Here is a 21,888-nt window from a genome sequence, read left to right as displayed (position 1 = left end):
TTGTTTTCTGGAGGGCTGTTTCCTAGCACACCCATGTGCCAGCTGACATCAGATTCAGAGCACCCAGCAGCACGCCGACTGTGCTCCTCAGAGGTCTGTGGAGACCCTGTGAACCTGGGGGTCCAGCCGCAGAGAGCCTGCAGGCTGGCTGCAGACCCTGACTGTCTCCCTCAGTGATACAGGCTAGGTCTTCACTCTAGCTGCTGGTGGGAGCTGCCCCTCGGTCAGCATGGCCAGCGGTCATGCGTTCACCTGAGCTCCTGTCTCAGGGCAGGGCATGTTGGTGCCCTGATTCCAGCCCACAATGCTGCACCCTTCACACAGGTAGGAGTGGAACTGCAGGGGTTAGAGTTTCAGTCATACACTTCCACTAACCTGGGGTCAGATTTGTCAGAGTTTCCTGCTGGTGGTGGTTTAGTCGCTAAGTTGTGTCCGACTCTTGCGACCCCGTGCACTGTAACCTACCAGGCTCCTCTGTCCCTGTGATTCTCCAGGCAAGAATACTGGAGTGGGTAGCCATTTCCTTTTCCAGGGGATCTTCCTGACCCAGGAATCAAGCCCAGGTCTCCTCATTTCAGGCAGATTCCTAAAAGTTTCCTGAAAAACATCTTATTTCCCTTTATAATAACCCTCCAAGTTAAGTTGGACATGACCATGCCTCTCTTTCAGTTAAGAACAATAAGGCAAAGAGTGAATGGATGGAGAGATTGTGCAAAATTATACTACTCATTGGTGGTAATGCAGGACTCAGAGATTGAGCCAAGAGTTTAAAAATAAAGTGAATGAAATTGTGTGTTTATCATATACGAATCATGACATAAAATTTGGGAAGTTATTTACAACCCTGGGAAGGTACCAGCTGAATGGGATAGCTATGGAAGGTCCTGCCAGTGAATGGGGGATGTTCTGGGCCCCTGCTCTTGGGCCCCATGATGGCCTGTAGTCACTTACATCTGCCTCTGAGCAGATGTTGCTAGTTACAGTCTGTCCAGTTCTCCTTGCTGGCCTTCAGGATAAAGCCCAGATTCCTTGCCCCTGTCCACGAGGCTCCACATATACCCTCTCTGGCAGATCTCATGTCAATTTTCCTTGCCTTGGGAGTCCCTGTCTCAGTGGCTGTACTCGTCACTTCTGCCCCGTCCCCAGCTCTGCTGAACTGCTTTAGAACTTGGCATCTGTTGGTTCTTTGGTAAAGAAACTCCCTACTAGACTTGTCCTCATCTGTGTGCTGGGTTAGGTCTGCTCCAAGGTGGCTCAGTGGTAATGTATCTGCCTGCCAATGGAGGAGATATGGCTTCAATCCCTAGGTCTGGAAGATCCCCTGGAGGAGGAAATTGGGAAGTCCCATGGACAGAGGAGCCTGGTAGGCTGCGGCCCATGGGATCGCAGAGTCAGACATGACTAAGCATGAACAATACTATGTTGTAAGGACGGTGCACTCTTAAGTGTCTAACTTATGGTGCTCCCACCGCCCCCTGCATCTGTCATGACCCTCATGACGTAGCACCCTGTCTTCTCTCTCATCTGTTCGTGTCCATCCTGTAAGCTCGGGGGAACAGGCTTGAATGAGTCTAGTCTCTAAAGCTGCATCTCCCAGCCCAAGCTACTCAGTACATGTTGTGTTGGGATAATAAAGAGATGATCTTGGACAAAAGGGTAATAACTCTTAAAATAAGATCCATCTGATTTCCATGACAGAGCTTGTGCAGTCAAGTGAATACATCCCTCCGTAGGTCTACCAGATTATAAGGATCTTGAAGGTAGGATATCATATGTCTATTATTTCTATTCCTGGTGCCTGGCACACAGTAGGTGTACCATTCAAGTATTTGTTGAATGAACCAAAACAGTGAATGAATAACAAATAGGCTGCTATTGTTCACCATCCTGGCAGCACAAAGACCATCCCCCTCTGCCCACAGTTCCTCCATCTAATATTAACATGTTTAATTTTCCCTGGTGCCAGATGCCAGCTTTTCCAGGAGCCATCCCTGGAACCTTCTCAGTGAAAACAGCTGCAGTTTCCTCTCACTTGCCCTGATGGAACTTATACTTTGACTTTTCCAGACCCACTCCTGGGCCTGCATTCTATTTGTTTTCTTTCTTTATAATAAGGAAAGTGTTAACTGGTTTGGCCAACACATCTTCGTTTCCAGTAGGCTTTCTGAGGATGATATCAGTTGTTCCCAGAAGGGAGGAAGCACCAGCCCATTTTACAGTTGAGGAAACTGAGGCTCCTAGAGCCTCAGTATGTGATTTGAAATCACATACTGTGAGCAAGTAAGAGGTGGATCTGGGAACATCACTCTGTTGTTCAGCCCCTAAGCCTATTCCTTTTCTTTTTTAAAAAATTATTTTATATTGAAGTATAGGTGGTTTACAATGTTGTTTAATTTCAAGTGTACAGCAGAATGAATCAGTTATACATATACATATAGCTGCTCTTCTTAGATTCTTTGCTTATATAGGTTATTACAGAATATTGAGTAGTGTTTCCTGTGCTATACAGTAAATCCTTGTGCCTATTTATTTTCTTTCTGAAATTCTGTTTTTGTCTTCCCAGTTACAGGGATTCTGTAGTGGGGTGCAGGACATTTCCCTAAAACATGCGTGACTTTTTTCTGTGTGTGTTTACAATTTTCAAAGGTATGAAGTCATGACTGCTGGGCAGTTTCATCCCTTGCTTCTTAGGGGGTATCACATATTTCCTGGACCCCCAACCCTTCCTCTGTTCACCAGTCTAGAAAGAGAGCTCATTCTTCACTCCACTGGTGCAGAGATGGAGGAGGAAAGTGTGAATAGATGGTCATCCATAAAGAGCAAGCAGAAAAAGTCCTGCTTCTGATTAGATTTTGCTCCCCAAACCAGCTTGTCCTCTTCTATCTCTGCACCTTGGCAGGACAGCCTGGGACAAAAGATTTTTGTGTTTTGGATTCTTTTCAAGGGAAGACACTGGTGTCATACCCTCTTTGGTCCCCAGGGTGTCATTTCCCAAGAGATGGGTTGAAACAATAAAGACATCTTTACCAAGAAGCTGTTCCCATCTCATTCTCAGTGAACGGTCACTTGTCAGAGATGCTCACTCTTCAGGAAAGATAAAGTAGCTTTGCAGATTTGATCAGAAATCTGCATGGAGGAACTTGCTAAAGTGACTAAGACTGGTCTTATTGGTTACACTGACAAGGTCTAGAAGCAGCCAGCTTCCTGCATTGTTTCTGTGGGATATGTAAACCCAGTGTCATCACTGGACCGGAAGCCTGCGTTCCCGTCATGGGCAGTCATGCCTTTTAGTTCAGTGGACAGAGTGATGTGTGGGTGCTTAATGCCAGAGATGTGAGCTTTCCTTGCCCCTGAAAGACCAAACTGTTCCATTGGAAGAACAACTGGGTGGGAAATCCTAGTGTTTGCCAGCCCCAGCCCCAGAGTCCCCACCTCCTGAGACTTCTCATCTGCAGATTCACTGATCTATTATTGACTTAATACTGGCTTGGCCAGAAACTTTGTTCAGGTTTTTCCATATTATTGTAAGAAAAACCTGAACAAAGTTTCTGGCCAACCCCAAATTTTTCTTCAGAGGCACTTTTTTTTAAAATTCAAATTTATTATGTATTTTTTTTTCCAAGCAAGGATAATGAAACTGATTGCCATTTCCCTCTGCAGGGGATCTTCCCAACCCAGGGATTGAACAGGAGTCTCCTACATGTGTCTTCTGCATTGCAGGTGGATTCTTTACCACTGAGCCACCAGGGAAGCCTTTTTCTATTCAAAGTTATTTTGAAAAGGAACTTCTTGTTTTGGCCATGAGTGGAAAATTAATACCACTCGCTATAAATCTATGAAAGTAAGTATGGTGAAATCAAAGCAATAGTATTAAATTCTAGCCAGACACTGGTGTGCAAGAGGTTGAAAGTATTAGGACCGCTCAAAGCCAAAGAGAGGGCAGACAGATTTTCAGACATGTGACCATCAGACAGACTTGATTCTGCAGTGAAAAAAGACCAATTTTCTCCCTTCCAGCTGGGCCAAGCATAGGGTGAGATCAGTGTATTTCCTGAGCACATAATTAAGGAGGCACTTGATCCCAGGGATGGCCCTGTACTTACACCAATGCAGGGAGGGAGGATCTCCTTAAATTTTGCCCCTTGGCTCCCTCTCTTTGTCTTACTCTGGTCCCAGCCCTCTGTGGGTGGGCATCATTCATCATCTGGACCCCTTACCACTTAAATTTGTTCATGGAGAACCAGCCACAGAGGTGGGAAACACTGACTTCTTCCAACCTCCTGCGCTATCAGAAGAGAGTTGGGATGAGTGTGTTAGTACTCAGGTAACTCTTAGCTGTGATTAAGCCCTTTGCTAAGACCTCACTCGTGTGCCTGCCAGATGCACAGAGTGATTTCATCAGGTTTTCCAGCATCTATCATTTTGCTCCTTTTGGAACCTGAGTGCTGTTTGCTTTTGGTCCTTCTGGCATCACTCCTATGCCCTTGACTCCCTCCGCCCTTCCTCCCACTCTGGAGTCCCATGCAGGTCAGAGGATGGTGCTGCTAGGATGGTCCTGAGTACACACTATGCTGTTCCTGTGTCTGAAATGCCTTTCTCAGTCTTCTTCCTTCTCAGCCCTCAAAGCCCTGCTCAGGGGTCCCCACTCCCTGACTTGGTGTTCCTCTGCCATCACACGATGAAAAGTGACCCTTGCTCAGTCCACTTCTTTTCTTCTGTACTGGGTGTTACATCATGGGGGCCTTTGCAGCCTGGAAGTCCTTGAATGTGGAGATGTGTCTTACACAGTGCCAATAACCAGGGCTCAGTCCAGCACAGGAACTGGGGCATAGGCTCTAAATCAGACAGTGGGGGTTCTGCATGCTCACCCCACCTACACCCCCCTGAAGCCTGATTTTCCCCTCCTGTAACACAGAGCTAGTAGTGCCTCTGCCAGGGAAGTGATGAAGGTGTCATGAGGCAGAACAGGCAGAATCCCTTGACCCAGAGCCTGCCCATGATAGCACCCTTGACTGCTAGTTCCCCCAGAAAGGGGCTCGTTGAAGAAGTGGGACTCTGGTTAGTTGTAGGGAGAGGCTGCAGAGACCCACATTCTGTGAACCACACTTATCACTGCTCCTTCTCCTTTTGATGGGAATTTTATTGTCAACTCCATAGGTCCATGCTTCTAACTCCTCACAGAACTTTCATAGACATAGATTCATAGGATGAGCAGAGCAGCTCTGGGACAGGAAAAGAAGGTGGGACATAACCATGTTACAAAAGAAAAAATTAGGGAGGTGAGGCGACTTGCCCAAAATCACAAAGAGAGCTGGGGCAGAGTCAGGCCTGGCTCTTCTGTTCTCCTAACGAGGTTCCGTATTCCTTGCATTTGGTCCCTTTGCCTCTAGGAAACCTTATTATTGAGATGTCCTGCTGCTGATTGCCTCCTTCTTAGGCCATGTTAGGGGCTCAATTGGTGGTGGTTTAGTCTCTAAGTCGTGTCTGACTCTTTGTGACCCCATGGATTGTAGCCTACCAGGCTCCTCTGTCCATGGGATTCCCCAGGCAAGAATACTGGAGTGGGTTGTCATTTCCTTCTCCAGGGAATCTTCCTGACCCAGGGAATGAACCTGCTTCTCCTGCATTGCAGGCAAGTTTTTTACGGCTGAGCCACCAAGGAATCCCATGGGCTGAATTGTTTCCCCCCAAATTCATGTGTTGAAGTCCTAACCTCCAGTAGCACCATCTTTGCATGCTTTGACTGCATTAAAAGTTTGGGCCTTTAAATTGGTATGAAGGTAAACTGAAGTCATATGGGTGGGCTGTAATCCAGTGTTAATGGTGTTCTACAAAGAGGAGATTAGGACACAGACAGAGGGACAACCATGAGGAGATACAGCAAAAGGATGTCCGTTTGTAAGCCAAGGAGATAAGCCTTGGAAGAAACCAAAACTGCCAGCACCTTGATCCTAGGACTTCAAGCCTCCAGAATTGTTAGATTTCTGTTGTTTAAGCCACCATGTTTTGTTATGGCATCCCAAGCTAACTAATACAGTCATGTTGGAACTGAAAGACAATAAATAAATATTTATTTATGTTACCCCCCCTGGGCAAGGGGAGTCATAGAAAAACTCTGAAGAGCTTCCCAGTTCCAGAGAAGACCCTTGAGTCATCATTTGGTCTCACCACTGCTGGAACCTTCTGGTGTTGTTCCAAAGCTAAATGCTCTGGAGCACTTGGCGATGCTGAGACCTGGAGAGGACACTGTAGGTTTTCTCTCAGAGTCGACAGTGGGTAGAAGAGGCAAAATGGACCTAATTCAGTGGAGTAGTCTGGATCTTGTCTTGGAACTCAGGCCAGGTAAAAGGATGGAGGGGTGGTGGGCCTCAGAATGAGGTCTGTTGGGAAGTGTGAATGAGGATGCACACGGCTCAATTTCAGATACGCCCAGGCTAGGATTCAGACACTGCAAGTTACTCAACCTCTTCAAGGCTCAGGTTCCTATCTTTAGAAGATGGACAGTATGTTCTCTCCTAAGACAGAAATAGGGGTCATATCTGGGGTAGAGAAGAGGCAGTGGTGCAGTTGTTATCATCACTTCATTTGCTGAGTTCCTCTGGTGGTCCCCTTGCATTCCCGGGACACTGAGTAGGAGCGCTGGGGCTGAAGGTAGAGAAACAGACCCACAGCAGAGCCACAGGTGGCCACAGCAGAGAAGACAGTAGGGAGCCACAAAAGGCATAAGGAAGGGAGAGGCGGGACCTAGCTTTCCACTAGTTGTGGGGCCAGAGGGGGTCAGATGTTGGCTCAGGAAGTAGGATGGGCATGTCACAGCTCAGTTGTCACAGCTCATGCTCACGTTCCTTCCCTTCCCACTGCCTGTCTCTCTGTACTGCTTCCTCCTGGATCAGGAGAAGAAAACTCACGCTAGGATTCCCTGGCCCATACTCAGGAGAACCCCAGGATCAAGTCAACCCAGGTCAGTTAGTCCTTAGTAATGAGCACCATTGTGTGCCTCGAGCTCTCTTTGTGATTTTGGGCAAGTCCTTTCACCTCCGTGATTTTCCCGTTTGTAAAATGGGTATGTCTCCACCTTCTTCTCCTGTCCCAGAGCTGCTCTGCTCATCCTGTAAATCCATGATTATCAAAACTCTTTGAGAAGCTAAAAGCATTGGACCTATGTGGTTGATAATAAATTTTTCACTAAAAGGAGAAGGGGTGATGATAAGTGTAGTTTACAGGAAACTGGTCTCTGCTGCCTCTCCCTACTCTAAGCAGATAGCAGCTCTTCAGTGAGCCCCTTTCCAGGGGAGCGAGCAGTTGTGGGAGCTGTCATGGACAGGCTCAGGCTCTGTTTTGCTTCATGACATCTTTTTTTTTTTTTTTTTTTGGAAATTGAGGTATCTTTGCTTTACAGTGTTGTGTTTCTGCTATACAGCAAAGTGAATCAGCTATACATATCGTATATCTCCTCCTTTTTTGGATTTCCTTCCCATTTAGGTTATCAGAGCGCATTAAGTATAGAGTTCCCTGTGTTATGCAGTAGGTTTTCATTAGTTATCTGTTTTATACATAATAGTGTATATGTGTCAATCCCAATCTCCCATTTCATCCTACCTCCCCTTTCCCCTTGGTATCCATACATTTGTTCTCTATGTCTGTGTCTGTCATACATAATGAAGTAAGTCAGGAAGAGAAAAGCAAGTATCATATATTAGTGCATATATGTGGTCCAGATGAACTTATTAGCAAAGCTTCATGACATTGTCATCATTTCCCTGGCAGAGGCACTGCTAGCTCTGTGTTACAGGTGGGGATAAGAAGGCTTTGTGGGTGTGGTATAGAGGTGGGCGGGGCATGTCTAGCTCTAGACACCAAGGAGTGGGAGGAGCGAGAAACCTGGGTCCCTCCTGTCACCCCAGAGAGATGGGTGAGGTGTCCAGACAGGACACAGTTCAGTGAAGCAGTGGGTGCCCCAGACAGCACATAGTAAATGTTGGGTTTACATAAGCCACGTGAGTGCAGTCAGTTGCTGGAACGCATAGGCAGCAGGCAGCCTGCATCTCAGAGAGAATGTTGCCTTTGGAGCTTTCAGACACCACGTGGTGCTGAGTGGAAGGATGGTCCCGTAGCCTCGATTTGCTGGTACATAAAATGGATGCCTTCAGGGCTTTTTCTCTACACTTCCACACGTTCTCAGGGGAAGTGCTCTTTCCCCTTCAGGGTTGGAGAATTCCTTGGTAGGAGGACTGTCCCCAGCAGGGGAAGGCCCAGCCCTTCAAATCAGCCCTGGAAGAGTGAAACCTGGGCATTCAGGGAAAGGACGATGCTGCCAGCCCAAGTGGGCCAGCACAGTAATCCTGTGTCTCATCTCACCTTCCCTCCTGAGGAAATGAATTGGTGGGAAAATATACAGGTCTGCTGTTTGAAGTTAATACCAACTTTAGAGAGAGTAAACACAGCTGTAATGACACAATAACACAACCATAATGTAGTTGTTCAGTCAGTAAGTTGTGTCTGACTCTTAGTGATCCCATGGACTGCAGCATACCAGACTCTACTGTCCTCCACTATCTCCCAGAGTTTGCTCAAGTTCAATTCCATTGAGTCGGTGATTCTATCTAACTGAGAACACAAACATAATAGGGGGTCATTAATTGTAGTTTTGTTTCATTCAGGAGCATTATTAAAGCTGAGCATGAGGCACCTCCCAATGGCTCTCTTTCTTGCTGTCTTGCAGAGGACACTTCTTCATACCCCTCAGAATGTTAGGTGTGATTACAATGCTGATGTCTATGGGTGTGCACTCCCCTTCAGCGTGGGTTTTGTGGCCGGAGGATGCTTCTCCCCACTGCATCAGCTTGTCAATACATCCTTAACAGAATGAATCTATTAGCTGTACAGGGCTGGACAGCTTTATGAGGAGGCAAGCCTGGACAGCTCCTCTTCACTTCAAAACCAGCAAAACACACTGGATGGGTGTGAGGGGCAGAACGTTGGGTCCAGAACAGAAACTGGGCTCCTGATTGATTCACAACGTAACTGTGATATTACATGATAAAGAATGCCTTTACTCCCAAGAAAGGGCTTCCTTGGAAATTCCCATGAAGAGCCCTCTTGAGCACTCCGCCCTGCACCACGTTAGCTCCCCAATGGTCTGAAAGCATGAATTAATGGTGCAAGGAGAGTGTGCATCACTTGGGGTCATTGGGAAGCGAGGGTCTATCTGAAGTGTGTAAAGCCATTGGCACAGCATGCTCTGCAGAGGGCCCCAGAGAGAAAGGTGCAGACACCACTCACATTTGGTCTCCTAGTACAGCGTCCACATACTTTTTCTGTAAATAGCCAGATGTTTTAGGCTTTGTGACCCTTAGTTCTATCACATATTATTTTTAAACGATGACCACAGTAGGTTTACTGAACGTCCATTATTTTATATAGATAAAAAATTTAAGAAATAGAGAAAAATTTCCTTGTGATAAGAACTCTTAGGACTTACTTTCTTAACAGCTTTCATATGCAACATACAACAGAGTTAATTATATTTATCATGTTGTACATCATGGTACTTATTTTTATCTTAAAGCAGAAAGTTTGTATTTTCTGACCATCTTTATCCTTTTCCATGTCCCCTCATCCCCTGCCTCTGGTAATCACAAATCTGATCCCTTTTTCTTATGAGTTTGTTTGCCTTTGAGGAACAATTGACCTATGACCATATGTTAGTTCCTGTTTCAGGACATAGTAATTGGATATTTCTTGTGGTTGGTTGCTGTTGCTCCTGCTGCTGCTTTTTCTTCTCCTTCTATTTTACTTCATCATCTCTTCCTCTTTCTCTTGTTCTTTTACAATTCATTGAAAATGCAGATACTATTATTATTAGCTTATAGGCTGCGAAAAACCAGGCCACAGACTGAGTATGACCATTGGGAGGTAGTTTGCCCATCCTTGTCATAGAGGTTGGTGAGCCAGTCAGTTCAGGAGCCTCAGAGGTGGGGGACACAGCCCAGATGGAGCCTGTGTGGGAGCCACTCAGGCAGTGCATTGCTGAGCACCTTCTGCATGCCAGGCACTGTTGTAGGACACCTGGGATATGCCAGTGGGCAAAGTAAACAAGGACCCCTGCCCTGTGAGGTCACACTGTAGTGGGGAGAGAGAGACAATGAAAAAACATAAGTATGTAGGAGGGTGATAAGTGCTAAGAAGTAAATATAAATAGAAATGTAGGAACTGCTAGAGGAAGGAGGTAGGGGAAGAGAGGGGTTGGGTCTCCCTTCTTTCAAAATCCTTCTTGACCAGTTCTTAGTTTTATGGTTTGGGGTGATTTTGTTCACCTCTCTGAGTCTCAAATTGTCTTTTCTAGAAAATGAGGGTAACCTTCAAGGGCACTTGCGGAGACTAGATGAACCTATGAAGCACAGAACCACAGCAGGAGACATTCAATACAAAGTTCCAGATACCATCATCATCCTCATGATATTATAAGTTGTATTAGTAGTCATAGTAACAGTGGTATTAGTAGTGCCTAGATGGGCTCTTCCTTGGTGGCTCAGGCAGTAAAGCATCTGCCTACAATGCAGGAGACCTGGGATCGATCCCTGGGATGGGAAGATCCCCTGGAGAAGGAAATGGCAAACCACTCTAGAACTCTTGTCTGGAAAACCCCATGGACAGAGGAGCCTGGTAGGCTACAGTCCATGAGGTTGCAAAGAGTCGGACACGGCTGAGCAACTTCACTTTCACTTTCAGAGCACTAGTTGCTAAGATCCCAGAACATCTGTCCATTATGTCAAGGCTGCCAAACAATCATTGTTACTGTTGGGAGGCCCATGAAGTCATCAAGTCCAAAGTCCTCATTTTACTGATGAAGACCCTTCGAGAGAAAGGTCACCCAATAAATCTTAGAGCTCTTTCTACGCCTAGCCCAGGGCACATCTGACCACTTCACTCTTATGCTAATGACCTCTCTTCAGAGTTATCCCCCACCAGGCAGGGTCTCTGGAAGTCATACACTCCAATGCCTTCACCTCAGTGGTAATCCTGACCATGACATGTGCCAGATATAAGACCCTGGACAAGTAACTTAGTTTCTTTGTGCTTCATTTTCTTCATCGTAGAAGGGGGATAATAATATAACAAATAGCATGTGGTTAGTGGGAAGTTTAAATGTGTTGCTGTTTGTAACACTCTTAAAGCAGTGCCTAGAGCATAGTAAGTGCATTGTACGTATTTGTTAAGTGCTATATAGAAAATAAATAAGATGAATAACACTAGGGGTGAATGGTCAGGGATGGCTTCTTTAAGGAGATGGCACTTGAGCTGAAATCTGAATGCTAAGATACTATGAAAAGATAGAGGGAATAGCATCCCAGGAAGAAGGAACAGCACATTAAAAAAGAACCCAGGTAAAAACTGTTCAGTGTATTGAAAAATAAGCCTACTCATATTTGGGGTTGGGTGGAGAATGAGACAGAGGGAAACAGGGTAAAATCAGGGAGTGCTTCATAACAGCTGATCTTTAATGTTACTGTATGAAGCTAGCAGGGTTCTAAGCAAACTACTACAAAGGTGTTGAAATGTAGTGGGCAGTAATGAATGCAGGGAGGTCAGATTCTCTCTACTGCAGTAGCCCAGGCATGAGGATGCTAGTTGTTGTTTAGTTGCAAAGTCATGTCCGACTCTTTGTGACCCCTGGAATTGTAGCCCAGCAGGTACCTCTGCTGTGGTGTTTCTGAGGCAGGAATATTGGAGTGGATTGCCATTTCCTACGCCAGGGGATCTTCCTGACCCAGGGATGAAACCCGTGTCTCCTGCTTTGTAGGCAGATTCTTTATCACTGAGCCATTTGGGAAGCCCCATGCAAGTGACTTACAGTACAGTAAAAGCAGTAAGAGATAATAAAAAATGGGTGGATTTATGGAAATTTTTGAGGGTAGAGCCACAGGGCTTACCTGTGAATGAGGGCTTACAGATGAATGAGATATTCAGGCAACCTGAAAAGAGAAGTAAAGTATGACTTCCTAGTGTTTCCTGCATCTCGTGCATTGGGATCAGGAAGATCCCCTAGTGGAGGAAATGGCAACCCACTCCAGTATTTTTGCCTGGGAAATCCCTTGGACAGAAGAACCTGGCAGACCATAGTTCATAGAGTCACAAAGAGTCAGATACAGCCAAACAACTGAGCATGCATGCATGCACCCCAGTGGTGTTTGGTGTGAACAACTGAATGGATAGTGTTGCGAGTAAGTGGCGTAGAGAAGACTAGGGAAGGAGCAGATCTGATAGAGGCCATCAGGACATCACTCAGGCCGTCTAATCCTGAGCATGTTGAGATGACATTGGTACATCCGAGTGGAGCCATTGGCAGTGTTGGGGGTTCAATATTCAAGTCTGAAGGTCAGGCCTGGGGATGAAATGTTAGCATCACCAGCACATAGGAGGTGAAGTTCCCTGCAAGGTGGGAACGTGCAGGAAGTGGGTGCATATAGAGAAGAGGGCCAAGGACAACCCTGAATCCAGGAGAGAGGACTCACCCAAGGAGGAGGGAGCAGCAGCCATAAAGTAGGAGGAATCCCAAGAGCATGTGGTGACCTACAGGAGACCATGATTCAGCGTGATCTTTTCTGATGCTGAATAAGGTGAGGCTCAAGAACTATTCAGTTTAGCAGGACAGAGGTAACTCGTGACTGTGGAGGAATGGCCTCAGTAGAGCAGTGGAGACAGCCCAACTGGAGTGGGTTTGAGGTCAGATGAAGGGGAAGATGTGAGAACCATGAGCACTGTCAACTCCTTTGAGAAAGTTTGCATGAACAGACACATGAAAATGAGGCAGTATCTGAAGTGGGGAGTGGAATTGTAGGGTCCGGAATGTTTCAGAGAGTCAATGTCAAGGCATGGTGAGAACAAAGTTGACTATTTGGGAGAAAGAGGACACTTGGAGGAGCAAAGACCTCCTCCAAGACAAGGAGGGACAAGAGGGATATGTCTAAGGTCTACAGAGAGAGCTTGCTCTTAGGAACAGGGAGGTTTCTACTGTTATAGGAGGGAAAGCAGAGTATGTGAGAACAGATGCCAGTGAGCTAGAGTTTAGGAGTGGGAATATGAGGTAGTTCTTTGATTTAATCTGTTTTCTTCACGAAATATGAGACAGGCTTAACAGCCGAGAGTTAGGAGCAGGGAGAGAGTGTTGACGTTTTTAAGTAGAGAGAGGAAGGTGTGAAATAATCAGAAGGGGAACTAGACAGTGAATTTACTGGGTAAAGGCTGTAGCACTGTCCATGGTTCTGACTACCTACTGGAAATTTGGACTCATAGTCTAAGCTAGAGCTGTTTACTTGTTCTTCTCTAAACACTTCTAAGTGGGTACACGATCTGAGAAGGGGATATTTGGGTTAAACTAGGATTGGCTTGAGAACCCTGTGAACAGTATGAAAAGCAAAAAGATAGGACACTGAAAGAAGAACTCCCTTCTTATTGGGTCAGTAGGTGCCCAATATGCTACTGGAGATCAGTGAAGAAATAACTCCAGAAAGAATGAAGAGATAGAGCCAAAGCAAAAACAACACCCACTTGTGGATGTGACTGGTGATAGAAAGAAGGTACGATGCTGTAAAGAGCAATATTGCATAGGAACCTGGAATGTCAGATCCATGAATGAAGGCAAATTGGAAGTGGTCAAACAGGAGATGGCAAGAGTGAACATTGACATTTTAGGAATCAGTGAACTAAAATGGACTGGAATGGGAGAATTTAACTCAAATGACCATTATATCTACTACTGTGGACAAGAATCCTATAGAAGAAATGGGGTAGCCATCATGGTCAACAAAAGAGTCCAAAGTGCAGTACTTGGATGCAATTTCAAAAATGACAGAATGATCTCTGTTCATTTTCAAGGCAAACCATTCAATATCACAGTAATCCAAGCCTATGCCCCAAACAGTAATACTGAGGAACCTGGAGCTGGACATTTCTATGAAGACCTACAAGACCTTCTAGAACTAACACCCGGAAAAGATGTCCTTTTCATTATAGGGGACTGGAATGCAAAAGTAGGAAGTCAAGAAACACCTGGAGTAACAGGTAAATTTGGCCTTAGAGTACAGAATGAAGCAGGGCAAAGGCTAACAGAGTTTTTCCAAGAGAACTCACTGTTCACAGCAAATACCCTCTTTCAGCAACACAAGAGAAGACTACACAGGGGCCTCACCAGATGGTCAACACTGAAATCAGATTGATTATATTCTTTGCAGCCAAAGATGGAGAAGCTCTCTATACAGTCAGCAAAAACAAGACTGGGAGCTGACTGTGGCTCAGATCATGAACTCCTTATTGCCAAATTCAGACTTAAATTGAAGAAAGTAGGGAAAACCAATATACCATTCAAGTATGATCTAAATCAAATCCCTTATGATTATACAGTGGAAGTGACAAATAGATTTAAGGGATTATATCTGATAGGCAGAGTGCCTAAAGAACCATGGACAGAGGCTGGTGACATTGTACAGGAGGCAGTGATCAAGACCATCCTCAAGAAAAAGAAATGCAAAATGGTTGTCTGAGGAGGCCTTACAAATAGCTGTGAAAATAAGGGAAGTGAAAGGCAAAGAATAAAAGGAAAGATATACCCATTTGAATGCAGACTTCCAAAGAATAGCAAGGAGAGATAAGAAAGCCTTCTTCAGTGATCAATGCAAAGAAATACAGGAAAACAACAGAATGAGAAAGACTAGAGATCTCCTCAAGAAAATAAGTGATACCAAGGGAACATTTCATAGAAAAATGGGCACAGTAAAGGACAGAAATGATATGGACCTAACAGAAGCAGAAGTTATTAAGAAGAGACGGCAAGAATACACAGAAGAACTATACAAAAAAGATCTTCATGACCCAGAAAATCATGATGGTGTGATCACTCACCTAGAGCCAGACATCCTGGAATGTGAAGTCAAGTGGACCTTAGGAAGCATCACTACGAACAAAGCCAGTGGAGGTGATGGAATTACAGTTGAGCTATTTCAGATCCTAAAAGATGATGCTGTTGAAGTGTAGCACTAAATACACCAGCAAATTTTTAAAACTCAGCAGTGGCCACAGGACTGGAAGAGGTCAGTTTTCATTTCTTTCCAAAGAAAGGCAATGCCAAAGAATGCTCAAACTACTGCACAATTCACTCATCTCACATGCTAGCAAAGTAATGCTCAAAATTCTCCAAGCCAGGCTTCAACAGTACATGAACTGTGAAATTCCAGATGTTCAAGCTGAATTTACAAAAGGCAGAGGAACCAGAGATCAAATTGCTAACATCCTTTGGATCATCAACAAAACTAGAGAGTTCCAGAGAAACATCTGCTTTATTGACTATGCCAAAGCCTTTGACTGTGTGGATCACAACAAACTGTGGAAAATTCTTAAAGAGGTAAGAATACGAGACCACCTGATCTGCTTCCTGAGAAATCTGTAATGCAGGTCAGGAAGCAACAGTTAGACCTGGACATGGAACAACAGACTGATTCCAAATCGGGAAAGGAGTACATCGAGGCTGTATTTTGTCACCCCATTTATTTAACTTATATGCAGAGTACATCAGAGAAGATAATGGCACCCCACTCCAGTACTCTTGCCTGGAAAATCCCATGGACGGAGGAGCCTGAAAGGCTGAAGTCCATGGGGTCGCTAAGAGTTGGACACAACTGTGCGACTTCACTTTCACTTTTCACTTTCATGCATTGGAGAAGGAAATGGCAACCCACTCCAATGTTCTTGCCTGGAGAATCCCAGGGACGGGGAGCCTGGTTGGCTGCTGTCTATGGAGTTGCACAGAGCTAGACACGACTGAAGCGACTTAGCAGCAACAGCAGCAGCAGAGTCCATCATGAGAAATCCTGGACTGGATGAAGCACAAGCTGGAATCAAGATTGCTGGGAGAAATATCAATAACCTCAGATATGCAGATGACACCACCCTTATGGTAGAAAGCAAAGAAGAACTAAGAGCCTCTTGATGAAAGTGAAAGAGGAGAGTGAAAAAGTTGGCTTAAAACTCAGCATTCAGAAAACTAAGATCATAGCATCCGGTCCCATCACTTCATGGCAAATAGATGGGGAAACAATGGAAACAGTGACAGACTTTATTTTTGGGTGCACCATCTCCACTGCAGATGGTGATGGCAACCATTAAATTAAAAGATGCTTGTTTCTTTGAAGAAAAGCTATGACCAACCTAGACAGCATATTAAAAAGCAGAGACATTGCTCTGCCAGCAAATTTCCGTCTAGTCAAAGCTATGGTTTTTCCAGTCATCATGTATGAATGTAAGACTTGGACTATAAAGAAAGCTGATCACTGAAGAATTGATGCTTTTGAACTGTGATGTTGGAGAAGATTCTTGAGAGTCCCTCGGACGGCAAGGAGATCCAACCAGTCCAATCCAGTCCAGTCTCTCAGTCGTGTCCAACTCTTTGTGACCCCATGAACCGCAGCACGCCAGGCCTCCCTGTCCATCACCAACTTCCGGAGTCCACCCAAACCCATGTCCATTGAGTTGGTGATGTCATCCAACCGTCTTATCCTCTGTCGTCCCCTTCTCCTCCTGCCCTCAATCTTTCCCAGCATCAGGGTCTTTTCAAATGAGTCAGCTCTTCGCATCAGGTGGCCAAAGTATTGGAGTTTCAGCTTCAACATCATTACTTCCAATGAACACCCAGGATTGATCTCCTTTAGGATGGACTTGTTAGATCTCCTCACAGTCCAAGGGACTCTCAAGAGTCTTCTCTAACCAGTCCATCCTAAAGGAAATCAGTCCTGAGTATTCATTGGAATATTTCCATTGGAAGTAGGAGGGGTAGGAGGTGGTGGTCAGGAATGGATGATAAATAGAAATGTTGTAGTTAATTAAGTGATTGATGATGATGCATGACCTTAGGGTTGGGTGCCCGAGGTGTGAGGAGACAAAAGATTGAGTCAAGGAGGTCAAGGAACTCAGAGGCCCTTGTAATGGACAGGCCACTCCCATAGATGTTCAGGTCCACCCACATAAAGACAGGGAAGCCGGTCTGAAGTCATTGGTGGGTGAAAGGGCACAGGATGACTGGGGCCTTGGCTGACGACAGCAGTGTGATGATATGCTTCAAAAGAGCTGGCGGTTTCGAATGAGGAATTCTGTGACAGAGTTTGAAAGTGGCAATGAGGAACCAAAAAGCAGCTTCCCTCTTCCAGACTCTGGGCTGTGAACAATTAACCTCTACCACTAGGAAGTTCTGTAGGAAGACCCTAAGGCCTTCTGGGTTTCCATTAGAAGAAGTAGTTGAAGAACTGTCTAAAGCTGAGGATTGAAGTGGGTTTGCTTTCGATATCATCTGAGTTCTACAGGGACTGGCCAATGTGTTTGAGGATTAGGATGGGACTCTGGATGGAATAAGGGGAGCAATGGGCTAGTACGGTCTCTTCATCACTTATTTCTCCTTCTAATCCTTTTGCAATTTTTTTTCTTATCACCTGGCTTCTGAAAATTGAGGACCTGATTTTTAATTTCATTCATCCATTCATGCATCATTGTTCCTGTTTTTTTTTTTTTTTTCAGTCACTAAGTCGTGTCTGACTCTTTGCAACCCCTTGGAGTGTAGCCCACCAGACTCCTCTATCCATGGGATTTTCCAGGCAAAAATACTGGAGTGGTTTTCCATGCCCTCTTCCAGGGGATCTTCCCAACCCAGGGATCGAATCCATGTCTCTGTGTCTCCTGCATTGGCAAGCAGGTTCTTTACCCCTAGTGCCACCTGGAAGGTCCTTCATGTACGCTTGCATGCATTCATTTTAATGAGAGCCTCAGCTGCGCTGGGGTCACAGAAATGGTCTTATCTGGATCCTACCCAATATGGTGGATCCCTGGCATTGTGTACAGATACACAAGTAGGCTGGCATTTGTCAGGAGGTACAAGTGCTGTGTTCCTGGAAATGGTTAAAATAGTGCCATTAGCAAATTGTTGAATTTTTAAAAATTCAGAGCAGGTTCAGAGTTATCATGATAGCGTCCCTCTTCTTCACTTGCATACCAGGATGCATTCTTGAGTGGGGGAAATCAGGGTGATGTTAGGGGCAGAGGGCTGGGATATATGGGAGTGCCCCACAGTAGTATTTCAACCATGGAAGGCAGTAATCATGTGAGGAAACCTACTAGGGTTCAGATCCCAGGTCTCATACTTTCTAGTCATTTGACCTACTCCAGATTGCTTAACCTGTCTAAGCCTCTGCTTCCTCATCTGTAACATGGGAAAAGTAATATTCCTAATGATAGACTTGTCATGAGGACTAACTAGGTGGTAATGTCTATAAAACTCTAATGATGGGATTAGTCCTGTACAAAGGAAGGTCTCAAAACATGGTAGGTTTAATTATTATTGTTACTAACATGCTGCAGTCTATATTCTGAGTCAGGTGCATGACTGTGGGAAAGATTTTGAAAACCACTGGTGTGATGGCAAGGGCAGTGTACAAACAGATGACTGTAATGCAAATGACTGAACAAAATGTCAGAGGAATGAAGTAGGATGAGCAGACTCTCAGGAATCATGGCTCTCAGATCCCTCCTGAGTCTAATTCCCTAGTCGAGAAGTGATTTCCCTGACACTTATGAATGAAGAGAGCCAGGATAATATCAAGGGCTTGAGGAGACTAGAGACAGATAAGAATAGGCAACTGTTGGGTTATTGTGAGCATTAAATGAGTGAATATTCATAAAGCAGTTAGGAGAGTCCCGGGCACAGAGTAAGGGCTATCTAAGTGTTCCTGTTGTTATTTTTCTTTTTGGTCCATTTATGAATCTAGAAATTTTGTGTTGCATCTCAGATCCTGGGAATACCACACTGACTTGTAAATCCAAGCACCATTTCCATTTAATAGTAATAGTAATAATAATAAATAATTATCAAAAAACATTTAAAACTGATTATACCTTAGAATTAGGAAGCAAATACATTATAAAAGAATCTTTGTTTAATAAATAATGGATCAATTGCAGGGGTTCTTAGTTTATGCTTTATGAACTGTCTGAAAATTTATGCAAACATTTGCAAAAACATGCATTTGTATGTTTTGGTAGGTTGAAGGTCTATAGCTTTCATCAGATAGTTTAAAAAGATCCATGTCCCCAAAATAGATTAGGAAACATTGAGCTCTCCCAATTAAAATAGAATTTCATTTGCAAAAAAAAAAAAAAACCAAGAAAATCAATTTAAGTAGATTTGCCACAAGTCCAACTGTTGGGCAAGTGAGGAGATGTATAGTCAGGCAATTCCCACCAACTGTGGGCCTGACTGCTCTGCAGTTGATACTGTAGGTGATGAAACAATGCATTAAATATGGTTTCTGCTTCCAAAGTGACATCAGACAGCATCCTGATAGTAAACAGATGGCACGTTCAAATTAGGTAGTTAGAAGAAAGGCTAACAGAGGGATTATTTACAAGCATGTAGTCAGGATGGTGTGAACAAAAAGAGATAGTGTGGTGCCCTGGTCTAGACATGGTGGGGTAGGTGGCCACCTTCAGACTTGAAGGAGAGGGACTCACTTCTGACCCTGAAGATAAAGTTGGGCAGGGAGGATCTCCTAAAAGCTGTGACCTTCCTTTCAGTGGAAGGACTTGGCCACATTTCAGGGACCTAGGGGGTGATTGCTAGGACAGTAAATATACCAACCTCTCCCCTCCCTTCTTCAATCCCTGCAGCAACCTCTATGGCTGCACCCAACCACAAGTAGACAGGCAGGGAAGCTCTCTGATATGATCTATTTATTATTATTTATAAATTTATTCATTTTAATTGGAGGCTAATTACTTTACAATATTGTAGTGGTTTTGCCATACATTAACATGAGTCAGCCACGGGTGTACATGTGTTCCCCATCCTGATATGATCTATTGTCTCACAGAGCACAGAACTGGGCAGAGAAAGAAAGGTCCATCTGGAGGGGAAGCTGAAGATGTCCACAGGGAACTTGTTGGGAAGACGGGACAGGCTGAGTGGATCATGTGAGATTATTGAGTAGATCATGTGAGATTAACACATAAAATCATCAGAAATGCAGACACCGTACATAATTAAATTATCAGCAGGAAAAGTATTAATAGTGTCTCCACCGTCAGAAGATATGAGAACATGAAGTCATCATATTTTGTGGAATGTAGATCCTATATCTAAATACTGTGATCCTAGAAAAAGAGTAGCCATGTCATTTTTCCCTGACAGCAGCACAGAGCTGATCCAATTTGAGTGTTCAGTGTTTGTCAAATTGAATTGATTCCTATGACTTTAAAGGGCTTCCCAGGTGGCCTGCTGGTACAGAATCTGCCTGCCAGTGCAGGAGATGCAGGTTCAATCCCTGAGTTGGGAAGATCCCCTGGAGAAGGAAGGCAACCCACTCCAGTGTTCTTGACTGGGGGAAACCCCATGGACAGAGGAGCCTGGCAGGCCACAGTCCATGGAGTCACAAAGGAATTCGACACGGGCTTCAGTAGTTGTGGCTACCTGGACTCTAGAGCACAGGCTTAATAGTTGTGGTACACAGGCTTAGTTGCTCCCCAGCATTTGGGATCTTCCCGGACCAGGGATCGAACCTATGCCTCCTGCATTGGCATGCAGATTCTTTACCACTGAGCCACCAGGGAATCCTGGTTTTTCTGCTTTTTAAGCAAGGATTTTACCTACCTCATAGGGAAGTGATGAAGATTCAAGGAGACGAAGCCCATATAGGGTCTGATAAACAATAAATGCTCAATAACTGATGCTCTCATTACTGGATGGTAGGGAAGGACCATACCTTCCTTCTCTATCTGCAGCATCTGGCCAGCATTGGCTCAGACAAGGTGTTCAGTCAATTGTTGACAAGAGGAAAGGTATATGAATGACTGGGTCTTGAGTGGGTTGGTGTTCTGGAACCCCTAAACAGGTACCACATCAGCTGAGCCTGGTGTGCTGAAGCTCAGCCCTGCTTGTCCATGAGCCCCATTCATCACTTCTGACTTGCGCACGCTGGCACAGTGAGTGATGCATCACCCAGCCCCTTATCACGTCTGGGAAGCCCACACTCATGTAAATGCAACATGGACCCCATTCATCAAGGGGATGGCGTGTTCTCCCGGTAAACTCGGCTGCCTAATGTACAGTGAGCACAAGTTCTGAAGCATACTGAGCAGCCTGAGCCAGGTGCCCATTGGGATGGATGCTGAGTGTGGCCTGACATCCAGGAGATAAAAGTCCTGTGTGTCATAATGTGATCATCTCTCACACGGGTTTCCAGACGAGGACCAGGGTGAGAAAATAGAGGCAGAGCGAAGATTTCACAGCCAGAGAGATGCAGTCAGCTTTCATGCTCCCGTCACAACATACACTTGGGAATGTATGAGGCTCACACAACCTTAGTGAGCCTCAGTTGCCACCTTTACCTCCTGGGAGTAGCAATACCAGACTTTCTGTGTAAGGAGCACCCCCCTGCATTTTTTAGAAAGATGTTGAGGGAAATTCCGCTGATGCTCAGACAAAGTATTAGACGCACATGCCATGAAACCCTCCCTGAAGCCCTGCCAGAAATCAGAGATTCCTTTACAGAAGGTTGCCTCGGGGTATAATAAAGGAACATTGTGTTTTTCCTTATTCATTCCTTCAATAAGCATTTACAATTGCAATCTATATGCCACGTTTTCAGGCAGGGGTGGGAGACACAAATGAAATAATGCCTGCTCATAGGGGCTCACGTTCTAATGATAAAGAAACAAGCACGAAACACACGTGTTGCGATGAGTGTTATGATGGAGGGAAGCAGGGGGACAGGGAGGAGGGGGTCCTGATCCAGCCAGCGAAGCTGGAGGGGGAGATCCTTTTCTAGATGCTGATTTTATATTTTGTATCTTTAT

At 45.0% G+C, this 21,888-nt stretch overlaps 1 protein-coding gene across 2 annotated transcripts in view; it reads left to right on the top strand.

The window, feature by feature from the left end:
• The window catches only part of CLSTN2 (calsyntenin 2), a 745,380-nt gene that overhangs the window by 209,345 nt on the left and 514,147 nt on the right, over positions 1–21,888 (top strand). The window lies entirely within an intron of this gene.

This window comes from Ovis aries, chromosome 1 (genome assembly GCF_016772045.2).
Source record: "Ovis aries strain OAR_USU_Benz2616 breed Rambouillet chromosome 1, ARS-UI_Ramb_v3.0, whole genome shotgun sequence".
NCBI classification, from domain to species: domain Eukaryota; kingdom Metazoa; phylum Chordata; class Mammalia; order Artiodactyla; family Bovidae; genus Ovis; species Ovis aries.
This window is presented reverse-complemented; position numbering and strand designations above follow the sequence as displayed.